Below are 27,435 nucleotides of genomic sequence, written 5' to 3'. Positions count from 1 at the left end.
TGACTAACAGAGCTGCAAAGCAATGAAGCATGTTAATAATGGATAGGAACTATGACCTAACTGTCTCCTCCAGTAAATTGCATCTATAGGTTTAAAAGGCAAAAACAATAAAACAAAACCAATACAATCCCCATTTTATGCTACTTCTGAATAATGAACTTTTCTCCATAAAATATTGAGGTATCAAATCTATATCTTTTATACCTTTTCCTAATTAAAGAAAACAATTCTATTCAACATTGTAGATGTAATGAAAATCAGGCTTGTGCTTTAAAAAGTAAGGAAAATATTTTTCCCCTAATTTTTAGATTTTTCTAAATTCTGTGACTAAACACACACATTCATTTATCTCTGTTGATGCATTTCCATTTAACCATTCCAAATGATTTGGTGTCAGAAAACAACATATTTGTCACGAAAAAAAAAAAAAACTTTATTCATAAAGTTACAATATGTAAAAAACTGAGGAGCTTAATAAATATTCTTTTGCAATTTCCAGTAACATTTACAACTGGAAATGCTAAACTGTTGACTATGAGACAACCGAGAAAGGGAAAACAAAAAAAGATTTGAAACATCAAATCTTCAGTGACATTTTAACAAGAAGTAACAGGAATTCCAAAGGAGAACATATAACTGTAAATATGCCTCTGATGTATTTTTAATACCTAGGTGCATAGTGCATAACAGTCCCATACAGGGACAGAAGGATAATATTGCCAGTGTTCATTGTTTGAAAATGATAAATGGGGTCGGGCATGGTGGCTCATGCCTGTAACCCCAGCATTTTATGAGGCCGAGGCAGGCGGGTCACCTGAGGTCAGGAATTCAAGACCAGCTTGGTCAAGATGGCAGAACCCTTCTCTACTAAAATTACAAAAAATCCCAGCTATTCGGGAGCCTGAGACAAGAGAAACGTTTGAACCTAGGAGGCAGAGGTTGCAGTGAGCCAAGATTGCATAACTGCACTCCAGCCTGAGTGACAGAGCGAGACTGTATCTCATTAAAAAAAACAGAAAATGAATGAAATAATGGACTAGGATAGGGAGCCCAAAATATAAGCTATATTTTTTTATCTTGGGAATTTTGTGATCACAGAAGTTTTTTTTTTGTTTTTGTTGTTTTTTGTTTGTTTGTTTTTTTAATACAACAAATGTGAGAATTAGTTTTATCAACTGCTTTCCCAATAGAAGCAGACTTCCCAAGCCAACTGGTAGCCAAGGAGTACATAATACACACAGTCTTCGAGTTGCCTCCTGTTTTGTCTGATGCTCAGGGCCTCATAGATGTTCCCCGTATATGGTACATGAGTGTGACACTAAACCAATTACTTTTAGAAAGTCAGGTAGATCTGTAAAATGGCACTAGAATGAGAGATGTGTGTGTGCTGTGGGCAGAGAGGTGGGGAATCGGTGAGGTTGGCAGATGGGACTTTGAACTGCATTATTCAGCCCCCAGGGCTGAAACAGTAATGCCTCTTTGCAGATGAGTGGTATTTCTCAGCTCATGGTTTTCTGCTTGACTTTCCTGTAAATGTAAATGAGAATTAAGAAGGGAGGGAGAATATAATCTTCACTGTTTACACTAATTTGTAACATAAGATGCATTTTGAAAGGTAGAAGGGCAACCGTCAAATGATCTGAGGTTTATGTTAGTGCACCAAGGAAGCACTATTAAATGGCATCTTTTGCAAACTCGGAACTCATTCAGAAGCAAAGCCACTCTGGAAATCTCACAAGATGAGGCTTTCTTGCCTCCTCCCTGGGAGTTCCCATTTCAGATCTTGCTTGGAAATGACCCAAGAACAGATCCTTCTTGCTGTTCCAGTACTTCGTTTCTCTGCTTCCTGACTGTAAGCAGAATCAGTGAAAACTAATTTACGAAAAGAGAAAAATCAAAGTTGTATGATTTAATACAAAATCTTCCATCACGCTGATATTTCACCCACTCTTTTATCTTTCTAAGAGTTCACACTTGGGTATGTTCACAGCAGCTGTGTGTGTCTAATCCTAGCTGTGATGTTAGTCTGGTTTGTTTGTTCAGTCCTCTCTCTACACAAGAAACACTTCAAACTCCTGTCCTCTGAAATCAGCAAGGGCGACGGAAACCTCCAACTGCTCTGCATGAGACAGTACCACCTTCACCCCTGGCCTGCACAGCCCTTACTGCAGACACTCACAAACTGGTCAGGACTCCTGTAGGCCGGGTTGTGAAAGGGAGGAATTGGAATTCTTTCCAGCACCTGTTTGCCTATGGCTTCCCTATGGAAATTAGGCTAGAAGTTTATTCTCTAAGTCTGGAAACTGAAGTTTAAATTTACTCAATTTTAAAAATGTAGAGAATGTTTTTCCAATTTCCCGTTCACTAAAAGGTTTGAGTACTTCTGGCTAATGGTGGTGTTGCCCTCAGGGAAAATGCTCTTATGAACCTCTTTGAGACCTGTCAGAAACCATACTGGAAAAATTTACTGATGGATTGCTCATTATGCACTGAGGTATATTTGTTCCCATTCATGTGAATATGGTGACAATGAGGGAATTGGAGGGAGGCAATGTTGGGTGGAAGTCATGGATGGGAGCACATTAGAAAGAGGGATGGCAAACACTGCACAGTTCTCAATTATAATTTATTTAATAATTCTATGCAATGAGCTTTTGTTTTTGAGACAGGTTCTCACTCTGTTGCCCAGGCTTTAGTGCAGTGGCATGATCATAGCTCACTGCAGCCTCGAATTTCTGGGCTCAAGAGAACCTCTCTCCTCGGCCTTCTGAGTAGCTGGAACTGGCACAACAGATTTTCTGGATATTAAATGAAAATTGTGTGTTGTGTGTGTATGTGTCTGTGTAATGACTGTATCAAAATGGTATTGCCAAGTTTGGGATCTCTCCAGAAAAGAGTACCTGAGACAGATGTTTGCAAGAGATAGTTTACTGGGGATTCTCTCAAGAGATGTGGCAACCTAGAAGAGTGTGGCAGCTAGAAGAGTATGGCAACCTAGAAGAATAAGACAAGGATGGAGGCATACAATCTTGGCAATGCAAAGATACATTATTGAGCTGGTTCACTGCCATGAAAACCCACGGTTAAATCCTTCTGAGACACTGCAAGATCTAAGTAAAATAAACAGCTCAGAATTGTCACTGTATGATAAGGGAGAGGAGAGTATTCACCAACTCCTGTTCTTCATTGCTAAGAGGTCACCTCATGGTTTGTTAACTTTCTTACTTCCAAGTTCATTCATGCATCAGAGTAGTTGGGTAGATTCCTGGAGACATTCCATGTGGAGACGCCCAGAGCCCAGGAGCTAAAATAAGGAAACTCATGGTGCAACTCATGTGAGGTGATGCAAGGATACCCTTAGCATATTCTATTTCCTTGCTTCACTGACACCTGGTGTAAAAGGGTAAGATGAGAAGATATAAAACTGAGCACCAGAGCAGTCTCATTAAGAGTCCCCATAAAAAACAAAGCAAACATGGGTATAATAATTTGAAGATGCTCCATTTACCAAATATTGACATATGAAGACCACAGGGATGAAGCAGTAATGAGAGCTTAGTAAACAGTGCTTGCCATCTGAAAATGTCGAGAAGAGTGAGTGCAGGCAGCAAGAGATGAGTAGGTTCAGCTTCCTCTAGAGGAGTGTTGGCCTTCCAATACAGGAGACAGCAGTAGTCTGCTTGACAGAGAGGGAGCTGGAGATTAAGAAACTCTCCTAAGGCCCTCAGTGTCCTACAGGGATTCTCAATTCGCTGAAACTAAAAACCAAGGTTGCACAAAGACTGCTATCTTGATGTTGTCTCACACATCAGCTTTCTGAAGCAGAGAGCAGAGTGGGGAAAGGTGGAAAGTAGACCTGGAAGAGGAAACTAAAGGTACCTGGCATAATGATTGGAGGTTTTTGATGGAATGTCCACTTTTGCTTTGATCTTGACTAATCTTGATCAGTGTTACAGATGGCAAGCCTGGTTGGACCTCAGCTTGGCTTCAGACCTCTGACTGAGATTTTTTTTTTAATTTAACATTAAAGAAAAATAAAAATTTTGTGAGATAAAGATGTTTATACAAAACAAATAAAAAAGGCACCCTTAGTATTATTGCTCAGAAATAATTAGTGTAATTTATGATTCTGTTTCTTCACATGAGAATGCTTGGTAAGGCCAGGTGCGGTGGCTCAAGCCTATAATCCCAGCACTTTTGGAGGCCGAGGTGGGCGGATCACCGAGGTCAGGAGATCAAGACCATCCTGACTAACACAGTGAAACCCCATCTCTGCTAAAAAATACAAAACATTAGCTGGGCATGGTGGCATGTGCCTGCCATCCCAGCTCCTTGGGAGGCTGAGGCAGGAGAATCACTTGAACCTGGGAGGCGGAGCTTGCAATGAGCCGAGATTGCGCCATGCACTCCAGCCTGGGTGACAGAGCAAGACTTCGTCTGAAAGAAAGAAAAAGAAAGAAAGAAGGAAAGGAAAGGAAAGGAAAGGAAAGGAAAGGAAAGGAAAGGAAAGGGGAAAGGGGAAAGGGGAAAGGGGAAAGGGGAAAGGGGAAAGGGGAAAGGGGAAAGGGGAAAGGGGAAAGGGGAAAGGGGAAAGGGAAAAGAAAGAGAAAGAGAAAGCAAGCAAGCTTGGTAAATTGAATCAACTACCCTAAATACGTGCTCATTTAGGTTAATTCAGTTAATATTAACTATTTCTCATTACTAAATTTTTTTTGCAAATAGAATTTACAGTATTCCATTTAATTTAGCTATTTTTATTGTTGCTCATTTCAGTTAATTCTGATACTTCCCTATTAATTTATCCAGTTATTTAGATAATATTTATTAAATACCTAGAAAAAGAGAAAAATACCTGCATTCCTTGATCTTAAACTCTAGTGAGAGAGTAGACAATAAAGAGATAGACTAGAACATATGATATAATGTAAAACTGTGGTCAACACTAGAAGGAATATGAAAGCAGAGGAAGGGGATAGAGGAGGGTAGACATACTCTTCTGAGAGGAGTATTCCTGATCTGAGACATGAACGTATTGAGAGAGTGAGATACAAGTATATATAAGACATCAGTGCTGCGGACTGAGGGATGGGCAATAATAATTACCCTGAAGTCATGCTTAAATTTCTGTAAGAAGACCCTGAGGGCCACAGTATTATGAGAAAAGAAGAAAGAAATAGGTGGGGTCCACAAGAAAATCAGGACTGGATTATGACTGCTTTGTTGGTAAGTGTAAGATGAGATTTCCTGTCAACCAATTGATGTAAAGGCACCAATAGATTGTAAATACAGGAATCATATGATCTGGTTTGAATTTTTGAAAGATTGTTCGGTTGCTGATCGAAAATAGTAGAGGAGCCTGAGAGAAACAGGGAGCCAGTAAAATGGTTATCACAGATGCCCGGGTGAGGGTGCCAGATGGTGTCTTGGACTAGCGTCATGTCTAGATTAGATGACATGGATAATTAGAAGATCTATGTTGACATTTATCAATACAAGAAATAATTTTAAAAGTTGCAAGCATAGAATGGAAATAGAAGGTCTATTTTTGATATTTTATAATTCCTAAAAGACATCCAAGAAAGAGTGAGAACAGGTTAATAAATTAACACTCTTGATGTGGACTGATGATTTGCAGTTCCAACAACTGAAACAATTTTATTATCCATCCACAGATACATGTAAAGTTCACAAGAATTTGACATTTTAGTATGAAAATGCTTGTATTTTGTCATTTAATGCTCTTGTCTTTGAGTCCTGATGAGCTTGAAACTTTCCTTTTGCTGAGCCGTGTTTATTGTTCTTTGAATTGTATGACAATTCCTCTTACCTGTTAGCTACTAGGAATTTAGCACAGCTTATTCATACTGAAACTGTGTGTTGCATTTGTAGTAATGTTGTTTATGTGTTTATTATTTATCTTTAATGACAGTTTGAGGAATGGTTACCTTTACATCTGTATACATTAATTGTATAATTGTAATTTGCTTCCGTTATTTGTAAATACAGAACGTAGTTTCACTCCCACTCTTTTCTATATTTTTGCAGTTTTATTTATTACACTCATTTCGCCTATTAAATTAAATGTAGTGAACAGTATAAAATATTCATTATTTAATTTATTTACAAATACTTTCTCAGTGATTTTTGATGCCACTGCTATCCCATATCAAGTCAATTTCCCTTCTTAAGTATGAACACTAATGCAAATTTTCAGCTTGAGAATTCTGAGGAAAAATACGGTCAGGCAAGCAAATAAACCAACAGGCTTATGGCCACCAGTCAGTAACTGGAAATGACAGCTCTGAATGGCATAGTATTTGTGCCTAAAACATGGCTATCAGTCCTATATTGTGTGTGCCTACATTCATCTTTGGGCACTTGTGGACCAGGTTAGCCTGTTGCATGACTTGCCTTCTGATTCTGTTTTGTGTTCAGCACCACATTGCTCTGCAAGGACAGGTGCAATGTTTCACAAATCAGCTTATTTGGCTCAGTGAGACTCCGATATGCTACCTGGCTCTACTTAGCATCTTGTGTTGAGAGGCTGCCACATTTTCTTATGTCTCTGGACACTGAGTAAAACCCAGATTGCAAGCCGCTAACATATGCCTTTTGCATTCAGACTCTTCTCTTTATATTGCCATAATTCCCATTCCATAAAAAGTTATTTTCTCTATTTTATCCTGTATTGTCACATCCTTGTTCCCCTCATTAATAAACATGTGTCAATCAATTCTTCAAAATACGCTAAACTGCTGATTGTACCAGTTGACAAAGAATGTCACAGTGGTAATCCCCAAAAACACACAATTCCAGTGTTAACAATGTTTGGCAGAGTGCTGGTACACATGTGCATGTGTGTACATGTGAAGATGTGTATCTGAGTATTAGTCTGTTCTTACATTGCTATAAAGAAATACCTGAGGCTGAGTAATTTATAAAGAAAAGAGTTTTAATTGACTCACGGTTCCACAGGCTACACAGGGAGCATAATGCTGGCATCTGCTTGGTTTCTTGGGGGAACCTCAGGAAATTTAGAATCATGGTGGAAGGCAAAGAGGGATCAGGCATCTCACATGGCAGAAGCAAAAGTGAGGTGGTGGGGGAGGGGGCACTACACACTTTTAAATGACTAGATCTCATGAAAATTAATTCCTTTCGTGCTGGCACTAAACCATTCATGAGGAATCCACCTCCCATGAGGTCCGACCTCCGATATTGGGGATCACAATTCAACATGAGATTTGAGTTGGGACAGATATCCAAACTATAGCAGCCTGTAATAAAACGTGTTCTCTAACAGCATACATTCACACTTCAAACAAATCTATTTAAAATAACCACATATAAAAGTTTGATGTGGGTAGACAAAAAAATATTGCAGCTGAGGCCAGCTGAAGGTGATAGGTAGCAGTTTCTTACCTTAAGAACAGCAGCATCTCTGTCCCAATTTGTGCAAAAGCTCAGTGATGGGAGCTGAAAAAGCCTACTGGCTGCTTGTGAGCTAATAATGATGCTATAAAATATGTCTTAAGTTGAAAAAAAAAAGTAATTTGAGGTCAAAAGACACTGAGTTCTGAGAAACAAAACATACATGTTGCCAGATATTAACAATATGGGGTTTAGAGTATCATCTAAATTAGGCTATTATAACCCACCCAATTACTGAACTAAATAGAAATACAAAATGAACAGGACAGATGGATATCAAAATATCAGCTTTATGGCTTATGAAAATATTAAATTCCTAAGCATAAACCCTGGAAGTAGTCATCCTAGACAACCAATAAAAGATACACCTTGAGAGCCGTAAACTGTCTCTACAATACCTTGAACAGTGCTAGATATGCCGGGAGTGTTCAAGAAACAATGAGTGAATGGATTTAGACAGAATAGAGCACAAACTTTCTGTGGGCCATGAGGACAAGTGTGTTGAGTGTATTATTTCCATATTTGCATGCTGTCAGTAATAGACAGGAATCATTTCTACCAACTCAACAAATATTAAAATATTTATAGTACAAAATGTACAGCATATTTTATTTGTTTGGTAAAATGAACTCTTCTTAGATAGCTTTCTATATAAATCACCAAAAACTCCTGATTAAGAATTTGGGGCAGAATCTGAGGAGCCTGCCCACAAGTAAAATTGTATTGTGTAAGGTAAGAAAGAATTTTTAGTCTGCTATTTCCAAGGTGTAAAGGAGACTATAGCTATGTTCACAGAAATTGGCAAAATGATCTAAGAAACGTAATCCGTTATTAAATTTGTTTTAAAAAAAAACTTATTTTGAGTAGAATTACATGTGAGGGAGAAAATGAGCTTGGGACCCATCTGACCAAGAACAAATCTGAGAAAGCTCTTAAGAATGAAGCAACTGAAAAGTGAGGGCCATGAAGGACTAAGTGACCAGGAATGTTCTGGAAGTACCCAAGGATTTTCCCATTCTCACAGTTAAAGTAGTTATGAGCTTGAACCAAATATACTTAAACCTCAGAAGAGAAGGGAGTTTCCAGACGACACCTGTGATTGATGCTGGTATTTGCTAACTCATTCAACTCTGTTAGTAGCCCTGTAATTTAAGTAGTATTTCATTTTAGAAATGAGAAGGGTTAAATCAGTGATAGAGAAACTGACAAGGACATAAAGATGCCAGTCCTGAGAGAAAATTTCAAAATTTTTAAACACATGTAACTGATTTTAAAGCTTGTCCTCTTAACTGCTATACTTTGTAGCTTCAAATAACTAAATGAATTTTTTTGAAAAATAAGTTGAAATCAAGCACATAACTCAGGAACAACACTTCAGGGTATGATCAAGTACTAACTATATGAAGGTAAAAATAAATCCTTCATATTCATGCTATCTTCCTGTAAATCCAAGTGAGATGTAGCACGTCGTACATTATATGCTTTACACATATCTAAGTAGTGATCTGACACCCTGAGTACGTTATGCTATTATATTACATGTACAGTTGAACCAACATTGATATAATGAGGGCTTACAGCATAGTTTCTTTACTAATCCAGATGATGGAATTGTGTGTGTCTTTATTTCAATTTTACTTTAATTAGATAGTTATGTAAAATATAAGTATGTAAAATTACTTTTATTCATTGATCTTGTAAACAACTACAAAGAAAGGGCACCAACAGGATCTATCAGCAAACCAAGTTTACAGAATCCAAGTAGTATCTGAAAAAAAAAAAAAAGTTATGCCCCCGTAACAGTGACATTCTGATTTCCACTTTTTAAAGTCATGAAACTGAAACTCTGCTTTTTATTTCCTTCATAACTCCTTCTCCCATCTGCTCCTTCTGGAACACATTTCCACATCTTGAGAAAAACCATTTATCACGTTTTCTAAGAAATCATTTAAAAAAACAGTTCCTAGAACAGCAAGGCACATTCTATTTCAAAAATGGTGACTGTCTAACCAAAACAAAGAGCATTCTTGTTTTTGTAGTTCAAATCTAACACTCTTGTAGAAGCTTATCATTCAAGAAGGAAACTGTAGCAGAATGTTTCAGAGAACATAAACATTGTTCTTGATTTATGGGTTGTATAAGATATTTGTCTCGATCGTTTGGAATACTGGAGTGTTTTGTTGTGTCTACTTGCAGAAACAAATCTCTACTGTGCTTAAAATATTAACACTTCAGCAAAGTCAAAATATCTCTGTTTCTCTGTACAATTAGGGAATTACCTTACTCCCCTGCCTGAGGACCCCTGGATTTACCCCACGCATTCCTGCCTACTTGATTTGTAATGCTTTGCAACTCCACATGCTAACATGATGCTCTTCCAGACCAAACTCAACTATTTACATTTTACTGCAAATAGACACAGTTTAATAGTGAGCATTTTAACATAGAGGCAAAAAGAAAATAGGAATACTCTGCAGTCTAATTCTCATTTGTTCATGTTCCTTAAAGAAAATAAGTAATAGTGCTTTTCTTACTGCAAAGAAAATACCAGGATATAAAAAGAATGCAGTAGTCAAAAAAAAAAAAAAAAAAAAAAAAAAAAAAAAGGAAGAAAATGGAAGAGGAAAAAAAAGCAAAGGAAAAGAAGTGTAGAATAGGCTGGGTGCGGTGGCTCATGCCTATAATCCCAGCCCTTTGCGAGGCCCAGGTGGGCAGATGACGAGGTCAGGAGATTGAGACCATCCTGGCTAACACAGTGAAACCCCCTCTACTAAAAATACAAAAAATAAGCCAGCCATGGTGGAGGGCACCTGTAGTCCCAGCTACTCAGGAGGCTGAGGCAGGAGATTGGCATGAACCCAGGAGGTGGGGTTTGCAGTGAGCCGAGATCTGGCCACTGCACTCCAGCTTGGGGGAAAGAGCGAGACTCTGTCTCACAGAAAAAAAAAAAAAAAAAAAAAAGAAATGTACAATAAATTCCTTCCCCATCTCTCATTTAATGTAGAAGTAGACTATAAAATAAGCTAAGTGTAGGTCAGGGGTGATGGCTCACACCTGTAATCCCAGCACTTTGGGAGGCCAAGGCAGGCAGATCACCTGAGGTCAGGCGTTTGCAACCAGCCTGACCAACAAGGTGAAACCCCATCTCTACTAAAAATACCAAAAATTAGCCAAGAGTAGTGGCAGGGGCCTGTCATTCCAGCTACTCGGGAGGCTGAGGCAGGAGAATTGCTTGAAAAAAAAAAAAAAAAAAAAAAAAAAACATCTAAATGTAGAAACCTGTTCTCCAGTTCCGAGTGTTAGTACACATGATACATGCCATACTGAAGAATCAGTTAGCTTACTTCAGTTCTTCTGCTGATTGATACTTATGATAGACATGGGGCAAACAATCCAAATTTATAAACCTCTATTTATCAATCTGTAATATGAGTGTAATAGTAATATTTTTCTGATTTGGGTGTTATTTATGGCTACATTTCTAGCATGTTTAAAGTATATGATATATTAGCCTTGCAATAACTGTCTGTGAAATTAACAAAATAATGCATCATATCTAAAGTACTAGAACATAGCCAACAGTCACTAAATGATAAACATTTTAACATTATTTTAATTCTGTGTTTCTGTTGGTTGATGTGTCCTGGAGTTACTCATACTTCATTGTGAGTTTTATTATGCTTCTTGGTACAATAATGATTGGCTTATTGAATATATTAAGGGTAAAGATCCATATCTCCTTACTCCTCATCTCATATTCTTCAATTTGCTGATAATTCAACTTCACTTGGGCTATAGAAAGGAAGTGATCAAAACTGACTTCTGAAAGGATACACGATTCATCTACTTAAGTCTCAGTATCATGCAAGTGCTCATTGACAAACCCTGAATAAGTGTGTCGGATGGAAAAACTTTCTCCAGGCCAAAAAAAAAAAAAAAAAAAAAAATGTCTATGAGGACTATGAGGACTGAAACAGTGCTATTGGTTCTCCTTTGATCCAGACAGCAGAAGAGCTGAAATCAGTGCTGGTTTGTGTGATTGGGGAAACGAGATAGAAAAGAATGAGGAAACTATCTGTGAAGAGACATATTCTGAAGGTGACAGCCAGCGTATGGAATGAGAGTTGGATTCATTTGTTCTATGTATCCAGAACTGTGGATTCAGTGGGAAGAAGTGTAGCAGTGGTCTGTCAGAAAGTATATTGTTTAGTCTTTGTTTGTACAGAATGGGGTTGAAGAGATGTCTACATCTTAATAAGAAAGCAAGTAGAAGACACTGGACTGCATTAGCAGAGACTTGTGTAGCTGAATCTGTCTGGAGAGCAAACTCATTAGCCTAAATCATGGAATATATCATGTACACCAAGCACACAGAGAAACAATGTCAGTAATAAAATAATAGCAACATTCATGGAAATAGGCATAACTCGTGTAAGCCTTCTTCCTTCCCATTTAAAATATTTATTATCTGTGATGTAAGTGATGATAGAAATTGCTTCTAGTGGAATTCCATATTATGCTGTAGTGCATGTAGTCTGCCACTACATTTAGCTCCTTCCTTCCTCTTTCCTTTCTTCCTTTTTTCTTTTCCTTTCTTTATTTCTTAAACTCTTCCTCCTTCTTCTCCCCCTTCCTTCTCTCTCTCTCTTTCTTTATATTTTTTCTCTTCTCCTTTTTCACTAAAGCAATTTTCTTCTGACATTATGGTTAGTTGGCTTACATGTTGGAAACGAGATGCTAGACTGTGCATATGCTCAAAAGAGATTTTTTTTTTTTCTCTCTCTCTCTCTTAAGTTTCTGAAACCACTCAAGCTTTCCTGGCAAATACTAAGCTTATAACCCTCTAAGAACTATGAAAGTCATAGTGCAGTGTTCCTAATAGGGGAAATCAGAGATTAAATAAAGACAGATTCATATACAGCTCTATTGCATTTTTAAAGCAGCTTTGCTTTCAAACCTAGAGACAGACAGGATATTGTTGATTTAGATATTATGGGAAGGTCACATGTTAAAAGTCTTTCTCCCACACATTAAAAAACCCACAAGAAATATCTTGTTGTAGTTCAATTCCCTGTGCTTCAGAATGTCCTGTCTTCTTAATTCTTCAATTCTCTGGCACATTCTTACTGCCCCATTACCCACCCCAAACCAGCAGCTGCTTACGGTGGAATTCACAGACAGCTGTTGGGGATCTTTTTCAAGGATCTTTTTCAACCACGAAGAAATGTAAGTTGAAAAGTTCACAACAAAGTTTTATCCATTCTCAAACAAGGAGGCTGCAACACTTATGATAGTCATACAAAATGGAGATCACTGAGTAAGGAAAAAATATGTTCGAAAGTGTTAAAATACAATTTTCTACTAGTAAATTAACAGATTTATTAAGATGCAATACTGGTTGCAGTGAAGCTGCTGGCACTTTTATTTACCGCTATTAGGAATATAAATAAGAACATTTTGTAAGTTTAAGGATGTTGATGTTAGCAGAAAATAGAAAAAATAATGCCCTACAATACTGACTATAATTCTATATATAGATCAGGTGAAACTGTCTGCCATTTCAAATATAATATCACAAAATAATATCTGAAGACTCTTGAGAATCTTCATAATATATTAAGTAAAAAAGGTTATAAAACAATATATGAAATTGTTTTATTTTATAAACGTATATGTGTGTATATAATTATATTTACTGAAATATAAACAATAGTTATTTCTGGTTGATAGAATTTAGAAGTAGATATTCATTTTATTCTCAATTGCTTTTATACAAGTCTGTCCTCCAGTCAAATTGCATTATTCTTAAAATATCATGGTAGCATAAAGTACTTTGAAAGGAAAGTAGAAATTCTCTTGTCATAGGTAAAGCTATATCTGGAACAGGAAACAAAGATCCAATTATGTTTTTCTTTCTGTTGTGAGATCTTTGAATTCCAGGCTCATTGATAGATGTAGTAAGTAGTAAGTGAGAAGTATGCAAGTTAATGGTGTTAGTTTGGGTTGATTTGGATGCAAGTAATATATTTGAAAGTGAGAAGGAGGGATTGAGACAGGGAAAGAGAGCCCACAAAAAGGTACATTAATGAATAGGTCACTGCTGTAGACAACTAAGTCTCAGTCCAACATGGACACTTTGAGAACCTGTGTTGAATGTGCGTTGAAATTATGCCACTAAGAAGTGAAGATGCTGTGATAGCTATCCACTAATTTCTTTTCTCTTTTCTTTTTTTCTGTTTTTTTTTTTTTAATTTTGTTTCGTTTTGTTTTGTTTTTGTTTTGTTTTTTTAGATGGAGTTTCACTCTTATTGCCCAGGCTGGAGTACACTGGCACAATCTCGGCTCACTGCAACCTCTGCCTCCCGGGTTCAAGCGATTCGCTTGCCTCAGCTGCCGGAGTAGCTGGATTTACAGACATGCGCCACCACGCCCGGCTAATTTTGTATTTTTAGTAGAGATGGGGTTTCTTCATGTTGGTCTGGCTGTTCTCAAACTCCCGACCTCAGGTGATCTACCTGCCTCAGCCTCCCAAAGTGCTGGGATTATAGGTGTGAGCCACCGTGCCCAGCCCTATCCACCAATTTCTCTCCCTCATTGGTTGAAGGTCACTCCAGTGGGTTAACTTGCATTTTCAATTTGTGTAACACAGAATACCCACAAATGAATGGCAGAGAAAACACTTGGGGCACGAACAGAGTCTTCTACAGCAGGGGTCCCCAACAGCTACCAGTCTGGGGCCTGTTAGGAACTAGGTCACATAGCAGGAGGTGAGTGGCAGGCAAGCAAGCATTACTACCTTAGCTCAACCTCCTGTCAGATCAGTGGCAGCATTTGATTCTCACAGGAGTGTGAACCCTATTGTGAACTGCGCATGTAAGGGATCTAGGTTGTGTGCTCCTTATGAGAATCTAATCCCTGTTGATCTGAGCTGGAATGGTTTCATCCCAAAACCATCCCCCGACACCCTGCAGTCCTTAGAAAAATTGTTTTCCATGAAACTGCTCTTTAGTGCCAAAAATGTTTGGGACTGCTGCTCTACTTAGCTTTATATGATGTTTGCATTTGCAACTGAATATGCTGTTAGTCAGTGGACGATAGATTCCTGCATCAGAGGGTGACTGGTGATTGTCTGGAAATTTGGGTTTCGGTTCTGGTGTTTGCTAGCTACATGGGCTTTGATAAGAACAGAACATCTCTGGGTTTAAATGTCCTAATTTGCAACAACGTGGCCAACCGTGCTATCTGAAAATGACCCCAAGCATCATTGTGTTTTGGAAAGATTAAAACAAACTAAAATGTGCCTCATGGTTTCACCTCCATTTACCAACAGGGATTGGAAAATACTGAACACAAATTAAAAAGTAAAGTTGAAACTTGTACACAGGCAAAATTAGGGATAATAGAATGTTCCAAGATTTCTTAGAAATTCCTAATTTTATATTGTTTGTCTGTAAGAAGAATATTATCACCTCAAGTCCTACACATTGGTGTTTTGGTCTCAGCAGATTCCCAAACCTAAGGTCTCTGGGTTTTTCTGGGGCCAAAATAAATAAAATCCTCACTGATATTTTTTTCTGGGTAATATAGCTGGATTCTCCTCCTTTAAAACATTATTTTCCAAGAATGTAATATTTCTACGATGGTTGTACCTAGTCAACATTATTAGTTTCGTTTGCTCCCTGCAGAGGCAGAACTGACCCTCAGGTCTATGGGGATGAATCCAGCTTTCTCCCCTGCGGGGCTCTCTAAGTTGGCAACGTTTCCTACCTCACCCCCAAGCTCCCTTTTGCACGTGCAACCACACTCATCACATTGGGGTGCAGCTCATCTTTCATGGCTGGCAGGCTGCCAACACTGCTTTGAACTGTGGAAAATCTGAGAAGTGCTTGATAGCTTTTTATATAGTTTGGTTTGATACCAATAACTCTTGAGTGTGGATGTCAAGGCAACAAAGCTGCAGCTCACAAAGAAAGAAAAATAATAATAAAATAAATCCCCAAAGATTATAAGTGAATAATCTGTGAAATGCTCAGAAGAATTTTCCTATTGTTTCTCAGCATGTTACTCAGAGGGCCTTGTTAATTAAGGTTCAGGACCAAGAAGTGAATCTGTCATCAAGTTGCCATTCCTCCTGCATGCATAACAAATTGTTCACATAAACTGTCCCCAAATCTCATCATCTCTCACTTCTCTCCTCCAAGAACTTTAAAGGATTGCGCTGCTATACTAGCCTGGAGTTCCATTATGTGAGAAGCACAATTTGGCTTTAGCTGTAATTTTCAAATATTATGAAAGCAAGATTAGGGGTAGAACTAAATGAGATCTGTGCACATGCCTTGTGAATTAATAGCTTCAGTATTTTATGGGGTTGAACTTCCAAGGAGATAGGTGGGAAAAAACCTGGGGTGGGGGGTCCATGACCTCTCAGAAGTTTACACAAAAAAAAATTCGTATCCATTCCTATTAGGATAATTTATCAACAGAGTCCCCTAAAACAGAGAAGCTGAATCTCAGGCTTAGCTGACTTCTGAAATCACAGCATTTACAACAGGCTCAGCATTTGGTCAGTGTGTATTTTCTTTTCCCACAGGGCCCCCAAAGAGAAAAAGCAAAGCATAGAGGAAGTTTAAATAAATGGAGTTATGCCAAAGAATTCAGCAGAGTCATTTGTCTTTGGTACTTAAACAGAGCAGAGAAAGAAGTTCTTGGAGTCAACCTTAGGCTGCACAGAACAATGTCAATTCAAAATAATTGGAATTTATTACCATAAGCTAAACAGAGTAGGCAAGTGCTTTCTTACTCTGTCCTAAACTTCACTTTGGTTGTAGTTAATCTCATCAAAGTATAAAAGAAAAGTTGTAAATTAATACATTTAGATCCATCTCGGGGTAATTTTGCCAATTGTATGCAATCTATGGTAGGTACGTGATTGTTTTTTCTTATGTTTCCCATGATTGCCCTTTCTGCCCCATTTTCTCATCATTAAGGTCTCTTTTGATTCACCCTGCTGACAGTTTTTCATCTTTACCCATCATTCCTTGGCAGCCTGGCTTGGTATTCAAGGTATTGAGTAGCATATCAAAGGATGTGGGTTTTTGCAGTGTTATGGATTGAATTGTATTTCCCCAAAATTCGTATTTGGGGGTCCTAATCCCTCCCACCTCAGAATGAGACCTTATTTAGGGATAAGATATATATGGAGGTAGTAAAGTTAAAGTGAGGTCATTAGGACAGATCCAAATCCAATACGATGGTGTACTCATATGAAGTAAAAATTTGGACACAGGCATCCCTGCAGGAAGCATGCCATTTGAACATGAAGAGAACCAAGGAGAGAGCCAGCTTGTCAGCCAAGGAGAGAGCCACAGAACGGATCCTTCCCCCACATCCCACAGAAGGATATTGTGTCCGCAATTGGTTCCTGACAGTGGGTTCGCGGTCTCGCTGACTTCAAGAATGGAGCCGCAGACCTTTGCAGCGAGTGTTACAGCTCTTAAAGATGGCATGGACCCGAAGAGTGAGCAGTAACAAAGTTTATTGTGAAGAGCAAAAGGACAAAGCTTCCACAGCCTGCAAGGGGACCCAAGCGGGCTGCCACTGCTGACTCGGGTGGCCAGCTTTCATTCCCTTATTGTCCCCTCCCATGTTCCATTTCTGTCCTATCAGCCTGCCCTTTTCTTCAATCCTCCTCCCAGTTGGCTACTTTTAGAAGCCTACTGATTGGTGCGTTTTACAGAGCGCTGATTGTGTGTTTTACAATCCTCTTGTAAGACAGGAAAGTTCCTAATTGGTGCATTTTACAATCCTCTTGTAAGACAGAAAATTTCCCCATGTCCCTATAAGACCGAGGAAGTCTAGCTGGCCTCACCCCTCCATATGACCCTGCCAAATATTTGATTGCAAATTTCTGGACTCCACACTGAGAGACAATAAATCTCTGTTGTCTAAACCACCCAGTTTGTGGTTGTTTATTACATCAGGCCCAGAAAATGAATGTATATAACTATTAGTTATTTCCTAGGTAACCGGGGGCATGTCACTTCTTGCCTCTGTGTCTTTGTTTATTTAAACATAATACAGTGATAATTATTCCTGCTTCAACTATTTTAAAGATAGTGACAAAACTCAGGTAAAATGATGGCTGTAGAAATAATTAAAAGTGTATGCTACTGTGTATACTATTTGAAGCAAGTGTCATAGTAGATTTTTTTTTTTTTTTTTTTTTTTTTGAGATGGAGTCTCGCTCTGTTGCCCAGGCTGGAGCACAGTAGTGCAATCTCGGCTCACTACAAGCTCTGCCTCCCAGGTTTATGCCATTTGCTGGGAGTAGATGTTTTAAAAATAAAATTGGGTGGTGTTCAAAATTATTTTACTATCAAAGCATCTGATATTTCATATTATTTGTTTCTATGATCAAGAGAACTTTTCAAATTATGAACAGTTTTCAGAATGGCTCTAATAGTTCGGAGACCAGGGCAATAGTCTTCATAGAGAAATAGGAACTGAAACAGAATAATGAATTTAGTTATTTCAGAACAGTAGTGACAGACATTGAACAGTTAAGGAAAAGAAAACTAATTGTCATGAATGTCACTTGAAGAGCCAAACAAACTGTCACTTGAACAGTTTGTTTTAAGAGCCTGGACTCTTGATTCTAATTTGTACATGCATCTAATTCACATACAGTTGCATACAGATTCCAGATTCCTTTATGCCAAATGTAAAATTAATAATGAGAATTAAACCAGTAATTTCAGCTTAAGGTAATACAATATTGACTTATTTAGAAATCTTATAAAGCATTTTAAAGCTCTTATGGTTTACCTGTCCAATAATTTGAGGTAAGATCAATGGGGAATGGACCATTGCTTGGTTTTTACCCAGAGGAGGAGAATTTATGTTTAGGAAGTGCACTGTACATGCCCATTAAAGGGAAAAAAGGGATGCGGAGGGGAGAGGAGGGGCAGGAATTACTCAAATCCAATCTGAAAATGAATTTCCTGAAGCTCATCCTTCCACTGGAAGGGTACTGATTTCTTCCTCAATGTTCAAGAATTATTCAAAGCCCCCTCTACATCAATTATAACTTCTTCTTAACAGAAAGTTTTGAACAGGCAGACTAATATTTTCTTGCCCAGATTGAGAAATGTAAGTAGAACTTCTGAATATATGTTTATTCTTTGGTACTTGAAATGCGGTGTAAGTTTTCTAAATAAGCCAATATTTTATTGCCTTAAGCTTTTTTATAAAATATATCCTTAATATATTTATGAGATAGTGTTTATGAATTAAAAATAAGAATTATGATTATATGTATTTTCATTAGCACAATAATTTTACTAATCAGCCGAGTACAAGATCCTCTTGCACCATTTCCTTGGGAAACATTAAGCTGACATAATTGCAGGCCTGTAGGGCAGAACACATGCTAGAGGGTATTTCTAGGGCACACCATTTGAAGAGAGGAAGCTAGGTAGAGAAGAAGCCAAACAATGTAAAATAAAGGTGACCCACATAGCTTTTCATGGAAACTGATAAGACCAGGATTAGAGAGGAGGAGGGGGACTGTTCCTGCATGATGGGTAAAGTACTGAAGCTCATTACCGGCCCTCCGCCTACTTTATTTTAATTTGTTTCCTACAGTGATAAATGCTGACTTTGGTTCTAAACCTACTTGCCAATACTGAAACAGCTTGGATGCTCTCAACTGTCATGTTAACTCAGCCGAACTGTCATTTGCAGAAACCTTTGCAAATTTACTTTGTATTGAGCTGGTAACATCTGACTAATTTCTACTAATACTGCATAGCAGCTATAACCACTTTTGCAGAGCACATTAGCCTTGTTTAACTGGCATCATAAATAATAAATTCAAACTGCTGGGAATTGGCTTATATTCCGTATTGCTTTTTGACGTATTTTTGGAGTCAGGTACATTATTTCACGCTAATGATTCTGCTAAACCCACAGGCTTTTGTCTGTTATTCTTACATCCCAACCAAATAGTTTAAAGAAATAAAGCATCAGGCACTCTTTTCTCATATTCCCAATGTTCCAATCTTGTCTCCAGAAAACAAAAATGTGCAATTATCCAACAGCTCCTTGGCAGGTCATTTGAATTGAGCCCTGGGCTGATTTCTCAAAACCCCTTCAGCCATCTCCACCCTATCCCCTTTTTCTTGGGTTAGCATTGCAGATTTAGCATCGAGGTCTAGGGAATTCTCAAAGTTGTATCAGAGAAATAAAAGAATGGCAGCAGTTATGAGATACCAGAAAAGTAAATCATTTCCAACAAATTAGAGTCAAATCTAAGCACATCTACTTGCTAAAGCGTACAGGGGAAGCATTCTAACTTTTGCTCTTAGTGATGGTGTGCTAGGAGCAGTATTTCGCCTGCACCTGCTCGTTTCAGGGATGAACGATAAATGAGGGCAGTGCCTGCTGAGGAGGAAGCATCATAAAGAGAATGGCTAATACTGTAACGTTGGCTACAGCAACATGAAGGATTGACATCAATAGTGTAGGGGCTTTAAATGACAAGGGAGTGGGTGTGAACACACATCAGCATAAAAATAAATTCTGATTACCCATGGGTTATTAGGAACTGGGCCACCTTGATTAATTTACTGTTGATATCAATTCTCCCTAATATATCAATGCATTAATCATGTTTGCTAGTTTCCATATCTCACATTTTCACATCCAAGGCCTTGCTGACTCCGGAATCAATGCTCCTCCCAGGGATAGCTAAATTCTAGCAACAGTAAACAACTCCCTGTGAGCATGTCCTTAATATGCAAAGCAAACAATCTGGAGTTCTCCCCCTTCTCCACCACTTGGTTTATCTGCTTTCTCCGGGCTCTTAAACTTGTGGGATACTAATCCCTTTGCCCTAATCTCTGCAGGCCTAAGTCTCAGACAACCAGGCCCAGCCCTCACAGGCTAGAGTCCTATGAAATTATTTAAAATAGTCAATACTCTCCTGGTCAATCCCCTTGCTCTGCCTTGCCTATACCTTCCCTGGAAAACACCATGAAGGCTTTCCGTTTGCTCCTGCTCACTCTCCCTCTGCCTATGACCAATCTCCGGACTCTCTTCTGTGACTTTGCTTAGGGAGATGTGCCCCTCTCCTCTTGGAAACTGTCAGGAATAAACCATCTCTTCAATGGAAATTGTCTTCACTTCTGTTGCATGGCGAATACTTGAATAAAACCAAAATCCCAGGTACATTTTTAAGACAAGGACACCAACGACTGGGTCATTCAAGGATATCAGTTACTAAGTTAAGGAAAATATTTATTTTTAAAACAATTATTAAATAAAGGACAAAATAAACTGGTAGAAAAGCAAATGGCACTGCTCCCTCACCCTCACCCCAAACTGCATGATCCTCCATGTCTGTGGATGAGATAGGATAGAGACTGCTGGCCTTCATCACCTATCTGGCAGCGTAAACTGGCTCCTCTTGGGTCCCTGTTTTTGTTGTTTGTGTTTGTGTTATAAGAGAAATGTCAGCTATGAGTTGACTGTGAAGAATCACAGCAGCCTTATCCATCTCCTGTCTGCAGGGGGGCTAGCCACCTTAGCATTCAGTCTGTCACACCCTTCCACTCTCAGCAACATCATCTTTTATTTATCTTAAGAGTCTGTCATAACAAATGAGAATTTTGTCTGGATACATAACCTTACTTTGGAAGACAAGATTTAGCAATACCAGTGAAAAATATTTTTGAGTTATTTATGTTTAATTTCACTCTGAGTTTTATAGGGAGTAAGCACTATAAAGCACAAAACAAAAACAAACAAACAAACAAAACCTTTAATATGACTGTACAAATTCTGAGAAACTAAGATGGAGAATTGGGAGTCTGCAAACTACATTTCCCATTTTTTTTCTTTTCCAGTCAGCTTCTTGTTAGGGTCTGTCAGCAAGAGGCATGGGGGCAGATTAGAAGGCAGGAGGAGGGAGATACCTTTCCACTTACTCTTTGTCTTTTCCTTCATTGACAGTGTCTCTGGAAGGAGTTGCTTCGCTTCTACCATGCCAGCATTCACAGAGTGGTCCTTCCTCTCAGACCTCAGTGCAGAAAGTGGTGGCAACCCTTAAAGTGGGAACTTTTTTCTGCTCCCAGGACCTGGTTCCAACAACTCCTTTCTTTAGTTCCTCGACCTTCCTGGAGTTAATAACTTTTAGTTTACTTCCCATTCATTCCCCTATTTGCCTTGTGTTGTCCCACCCATGTGACCAGGCTTTGTACTACAGCACTTATATTTGGAATATCCAGTAACCAATCAATTTTGTATTACATCATTTCTTTTCTTTTTTTTTTTATCATACCATTTCTAATTGAAATATTCAGATTTCTTTTTTCCTGACTAGACTTTGACTAATAGAAGGGAGCATATATGGGGGAAATAAATAGGAGGCTTCCTTGGCAGCTGATTCATGGGGGAGATATGAAACATGGAAAATATGTGGTAATTCGTGTGTATAATGAAAATCCTTCTTTAATCTTGCCTTTCACAACTTTAATAACATTTTTCCTTTCTTGTCAATAATTTTGTTGTAAAATTACTTTCTTTTTTGTTTGCTTTTCTGTTAAAATCATGCAATAGGTAAAACATGTAAATATATAAAGATATATATATAAGTAAAATTTATCTCTGTAGAATAATAATAAGCAACATGTCTTTATCCACCACCCTGATTAAGACACAGAATAATCTATATGTCCAGTTCATCACATTTTTCTCCCTCCCTCTAAAAGAAAACCACTATTCCAAATTTCATTTATCATCCCCTTGTTTGTCTTAATAATGTTACTGCATATGTATTTATGCATGTATGTATATATGACACATTGTATATTTATGTTTTATGTTCTTGGACATTATATAACCGATATAATTCTATAAGTATTTTTTGTAGGTTTCGCAATTTTATTCAAAATTAAGTTCTTCGAATTAGCCACAGTAATTTTTTTTTTTTCCTCTAGGTCTCTTGCATGGTTCCCAGTGCACAAGTATAAGAATTGCTCAAAAATATGTGCCTAGGTTGCATATTGCTGAGTCATGATTTGCATGTATGTGTCCCTCCAAAATTCATATGGTGAAACTTATGACTCAATGTGATAATATTAAGAGATGGTGTTTTTAGAAGGTGATGACGTCTTGAGGGCAGAGCCTTATAATGTCCTTACAAAGGAGGTTTCAGAGAGCTATCTGACCCTTTTGTCCCTCCATTTCTCTGCCATGGAGAATGCATTATTCTTCTCTTTTGCCTTTCCTCCTTCTGCCAGATGAGTTTGCCACCTTCAGCAGAACACTCAACCTGCTGTCACCTTAATCTTGGACTTCCCAGCCTTCAGAAATGTGAGAAATAAATTTATATTCTTTATACATACCCAGTCTAAGTTATTTCCTTACAGCAGTAGAAACGAAGACATGTGTGCATCTTCTATTTTATGAGATAATATCACATTATTTTCCAAGGTAGCAGTAGGATGTATTTTCCCTCCATAAGTACACATATGTTCCTCTTTCCCTATTAATCCACATTGTCTCCATGACTTGATCTTGTCAGATTATTTTGCTAATCTAATGAGTAAAAATGGTAGCTCATTATTTTAACTTGCAGTACATTGCTTGCTAGCGAAGTGAAATGCTTTTCATATGTTTATTGGCTATTTGTCTTTGCTTTGTTAAATACTTGTTTGTGTATTTTACCAATGTTTATATTTTTTATTACGAAGGCTTTTATTTGTTTCCTGTCTGCATTTCGTACACCAACTCTTTGTTCATTATGTACATTGTAAATATTTCTTTCTAATTTGTGTTGGCATTTTTACTTTGCAATGGCTAATGAGAAACACACATTGCTAATTTTAAAGGGGATGGATTTATCATTTCCCTTATTATTACCACTTTTGCTTTTTTCTTTTTCTTTTCCTTATCATCACAAAGATTTAAAGATGTCATCCTATTCTTTTCTCTAACAATTTAGAGTTCCACCTTGTACATAATTGTGGTCAATAATTTCTTTGAAAATGTGTGTGTGTAAAAACTATATATATAAAGTAATATTTTCTGTTGTATAAACAATTCTATTCTGTGCCTTGGACTTATTCATTTATGATCATGACAATCCATCCTGTCTTATTTCTATTACTTCACAATGAATAATATCATCTGACATAGGAAATCCAAAATCACTATATTTTTCTTTGGTAATCTGTTGGCCATATTTCTCCCTTGCTCTTCCGTATAAATTTCATAGTTCGTATAAGAGACTGTGAGAAATTTTTTGGGGATTTTGATTAGAATTGCATTGATCAAATTATGTGAAGCACTTTACAACAGTGCTTGGCCAGTAGTTAGCATCCAACAAACAGCATCTGTTATTACTAGCTATTAATATACCTGCTCTGCTCATAAGTGAATGAAACCTGAGCACTAAGTTACAAAAGAAGAAAAAAAGAATGACATCAATCAATTTGGAGAGGATTCAAATCCATAGTAGGTATAATGGAAAGACTTGCTCAACCCCGGTTCTAACCTCTTATATAGGTTTGCAGGTTTTGTGTCTACTGCAAATAAAATACATTTCACAAATAATCTACATTTTGTAAAATTTATTGCAATTATTATCCTGAATATAACTCAGCTTTTTCAATACCATGTATGTCTGATCAAATTAAATTTGGAACCAAGTAAATTGGAAGAAAGAGCAGCACATATAAAGTACACACTTTGCTGGTGTGGAGTTACCAAGTGTGGTGTGGCTCTGGAGACAATAGATTTGGAAGCTGCTTCTTAACCTTGGGATCAGAAATAAGAAAGTGTAATCCTGGACCAATATTCACGATTCTGGCATCTTCAGCTCTCAGTTTCCTTGGTAGGACAATTCTGATTGCTACTTGGAGAGTAGTTCTGAGAAGCCCATCTAGATATGATCCCTCTAATTTTTCTAATAATCACATTATCTTTAACATCCCAGCTTTAAATCTTTTCTGCTCTGATAAAATCCTATTCTGAGATAGATCTATGAATGCAAGATCTATTTGAAACAGAGGCTGAATCAAGACAAGAGGACAAGAGTATGGAGAGAGGTTCCCTCTGTGGCACACAGGATGACTGAGGACTAAGAGAGGAGTACAACTACGGAGAATATGCTTGGGATTTAATCCACCACCCTAAGGAGGCTTTGTTAAAGAAATTTGTTTCCTGGGGTGTACCGAGCTAAACATATAGTTATAAAACCCCAAGCCAACTCAACTGACAAGACAGATTCAGTCCGCGACACTAGCTGCTTGAGAAGAGACACATTCCCGTTCCCATGAGTGAACCCCATTGACCTCAGCCTCTCCTTCTCTAGGAGATACCTAGAATATGCACAACAATCCAAACATGCATACATTCATACACATAATACAATCAAGAAAAATTCCCCATTGTCAGTAGTCAAAGCAATGAACAGGACCATATTCAGAGATCATGCAGCTGTTGGAACTATCAGACAGGTAATATCATATAAGTTTGACTAGCATGTTCAAAATGCAGTGGAAAAGCTAGACAACACGTGAAGAGATGGGGCATTTCAGAAAAAAGATGAAAACTGTCAAAGATCATGAAAGCTGGACACTAATTAAATTGGTAAGAACAGATTTTTTTCTTTTTTTTTTCTTTTTTGAGATGGAGTCTCGCTGTGTCGCCCAGGCTGGAGTGCAGTGGGGAGATCTCGGCTCACTGCAAGCTCCACCTCCCAGGTTCATGCCATTCTCCCGCCTCAGCCTCCTGAGTAGGTGGGACTACAGTTGCCCGCCACCACACCCGGATAATTTTTTTTTGTATTTTTAGTAGAGACAGGTTTTCACCGTGTTAGTCAGGATGGTCTTGGTCTCCTGACCTCGTGATCCGCCCACCTCAGCCTCCCAAAGTGCTGGCATTACCTGCGTGAGCCACTGCACTAAGCAAGGACAGATGTTAATCAATTTAGTTGAATAATGGAGCTCCACTTTGATTTGTGCGGAGGTGTGCAGAGGTGGGCATTTTAAAGACAGAATGAAGGCTTTGGGTCAGGCGAAGCGTGCTTCAGTGGAGTCATGAAAATAAAAAAATTACAAAGGGCTTGTCAGTATAAATGTTTATGAATCCAGCTCTGTTAACTGACAATTAAAAAGTTAAGATTATATTCTACCACGAAGACTGGGGGACAGATGTCTTATCCTTTTGTATGGTTGTGTTTTAGAGGAATGGATTTTAGTCTTTGCGGCAGACACTCTAGAGTTGTGTGAGATACATAAACATTGCAAAGAGACAGAGGAAGGATTCAGAATTGTATACCCTTCTTAGCAAATGCTCTGAGAAAGGGTGGTCTGAGGCCTATCATCAGGTGTTGGCTACAATAAAAACAACAAATTATTTTGTCAACTTTGGGCTTTCTTAGGCAGGCACTTTAAGGTAGGCTAGGGTCATCCTGACCATCTAGAAAGTATGTAAGTGTTTATGTCTTTTAATGTGCTGGGAGGAGGTGGAAAAATCATTCATTTTGAGAGTCTGAGTTTTCCGTGGCTAAGATTGAGGCCCAGTTAAGAAGAGGGATCAGAGGAGCCTGGCTAAAGTTTGGTCAAGGAACGAGTCTTCGTCAAAACCCTAAGAAAGAGTCAAATGGAAGTGGCAAAAATTAAAATACATGATATCATAAGCTGAGGGAAACTTTGAAGTGCTCATCTTTCAATTGGACATTTCTAAAAGTTAATCATTCAGTTTGAACATAAGTCAATAATAAGCACCCAACTGAAACACAGAGAAATGAGAACAGGGCATCTAAGAGCAGTGGGACAATATTAAGTAGCCTAGCATGATAGTAAGGGCAGAAATCAAAATATCTGGAAACAGAAAACAATAGAAAGAATAAATGACCTCTGAACATTATTACCTTACATCAGATTCTCCAGTAGCAGCCCCTGAAGCGTGGTGCAATGATGAATCAAGGAAGTGCAAGAGTTTAAGGAAGTTAACCCAGGGAGTTAGGAGCAGGACAGGGTGGGCCAAGAAGGCAAGCAAAGATGTAATTTCAAGCAAAATTCTAACCTTATTCTGACCCTGCAGAGAGCTCTGGAGCGTAAATTGCACTGAGTTTGTTCAGCCTTAAGGCAAGGCAGCAGCACTTTCACATCTAGAGTCAGTCATAGACTACATGGGGGTGGATTGCAGAATTGATAAGATGAATCCAAGGAGATATGGGCAGTGTCTGCTACAGTTAGTAAGATTTATTCTCTTTTTCAAGGTAAAAACATAGTTTAAGATTTGAAGGAGACAGTCTCTAATACACTGGTGGACATATGTTTTACTGTTCTTCATTACAAACAAAAATTATAGGCTTCTGAATATGGGCTGTATTAACTCCTTCTTTACATTGCCTCTTGGCTTACCAGGTGGCGTCTAGTGGTTGCTTTGGAATGGTGTTTCTTTTTATTCCTTGCATTTGCTGCACCTGTTATGGTCTAAGGACAGCAACATTGATGTTTCTTTTATTTTCCCTTCCCTCCTTCCTTCCTTCCTTTTTTTTTTTTTTTTTTTTTTTTTTTTTTTTTTTTGATGGAGTCTCTCTCTTTCTCCCAGGCTAGAGTGCAGTGGTGTGATCTCCACTCACTGCAAACTCTGCCTCCTGGGTTCAATCAATTCTCTTGCCTCAGCCTCCTGAGTAGCTGGGATTACAGGCACTCACCACCATGCCTGGCTAAGTTTTGTATTTTTAGTAGAGATGGGGTTTCACTAAGTTCGTCAGGCTGGTCTCGAACTCCTGTCCTCAGGTGATCCACCTGCTTCAGCCTGCCAAAGTGCTGGGATTACAGGTGTGAGCCACTGTGCCCAGCCGCTGTTTATTTTCTAATCTTATTGATACACTCCCAAGCATGGATCTAGTAGCAGTGTTTGCTTTCGTTTCATATCCTTTATATGTTTCCTAGAACTATTTATTTTCCAGAGCTTTCTGCTCCATGC

The sequence above is a fragment of the Rhinopithecus roxellana genome, chromosome 5 (assembly GCF_007565055.1).
Source record: "Rhinopithecus roxellana isolate Shanxi Qingling chromosome 5, ASM756505v1, whole genome shotgun sequence".
Taxonomy (NCBI): domain Eukaryota; kingdom Metazoa; phylum Chordata; class Mammalia; order Primates; family Cercopithecidae; genus Rhinopithecus; species Rhinopithecus roxellana.
This window is presented reverse-complemented; position numbering follows the sequence as displayed.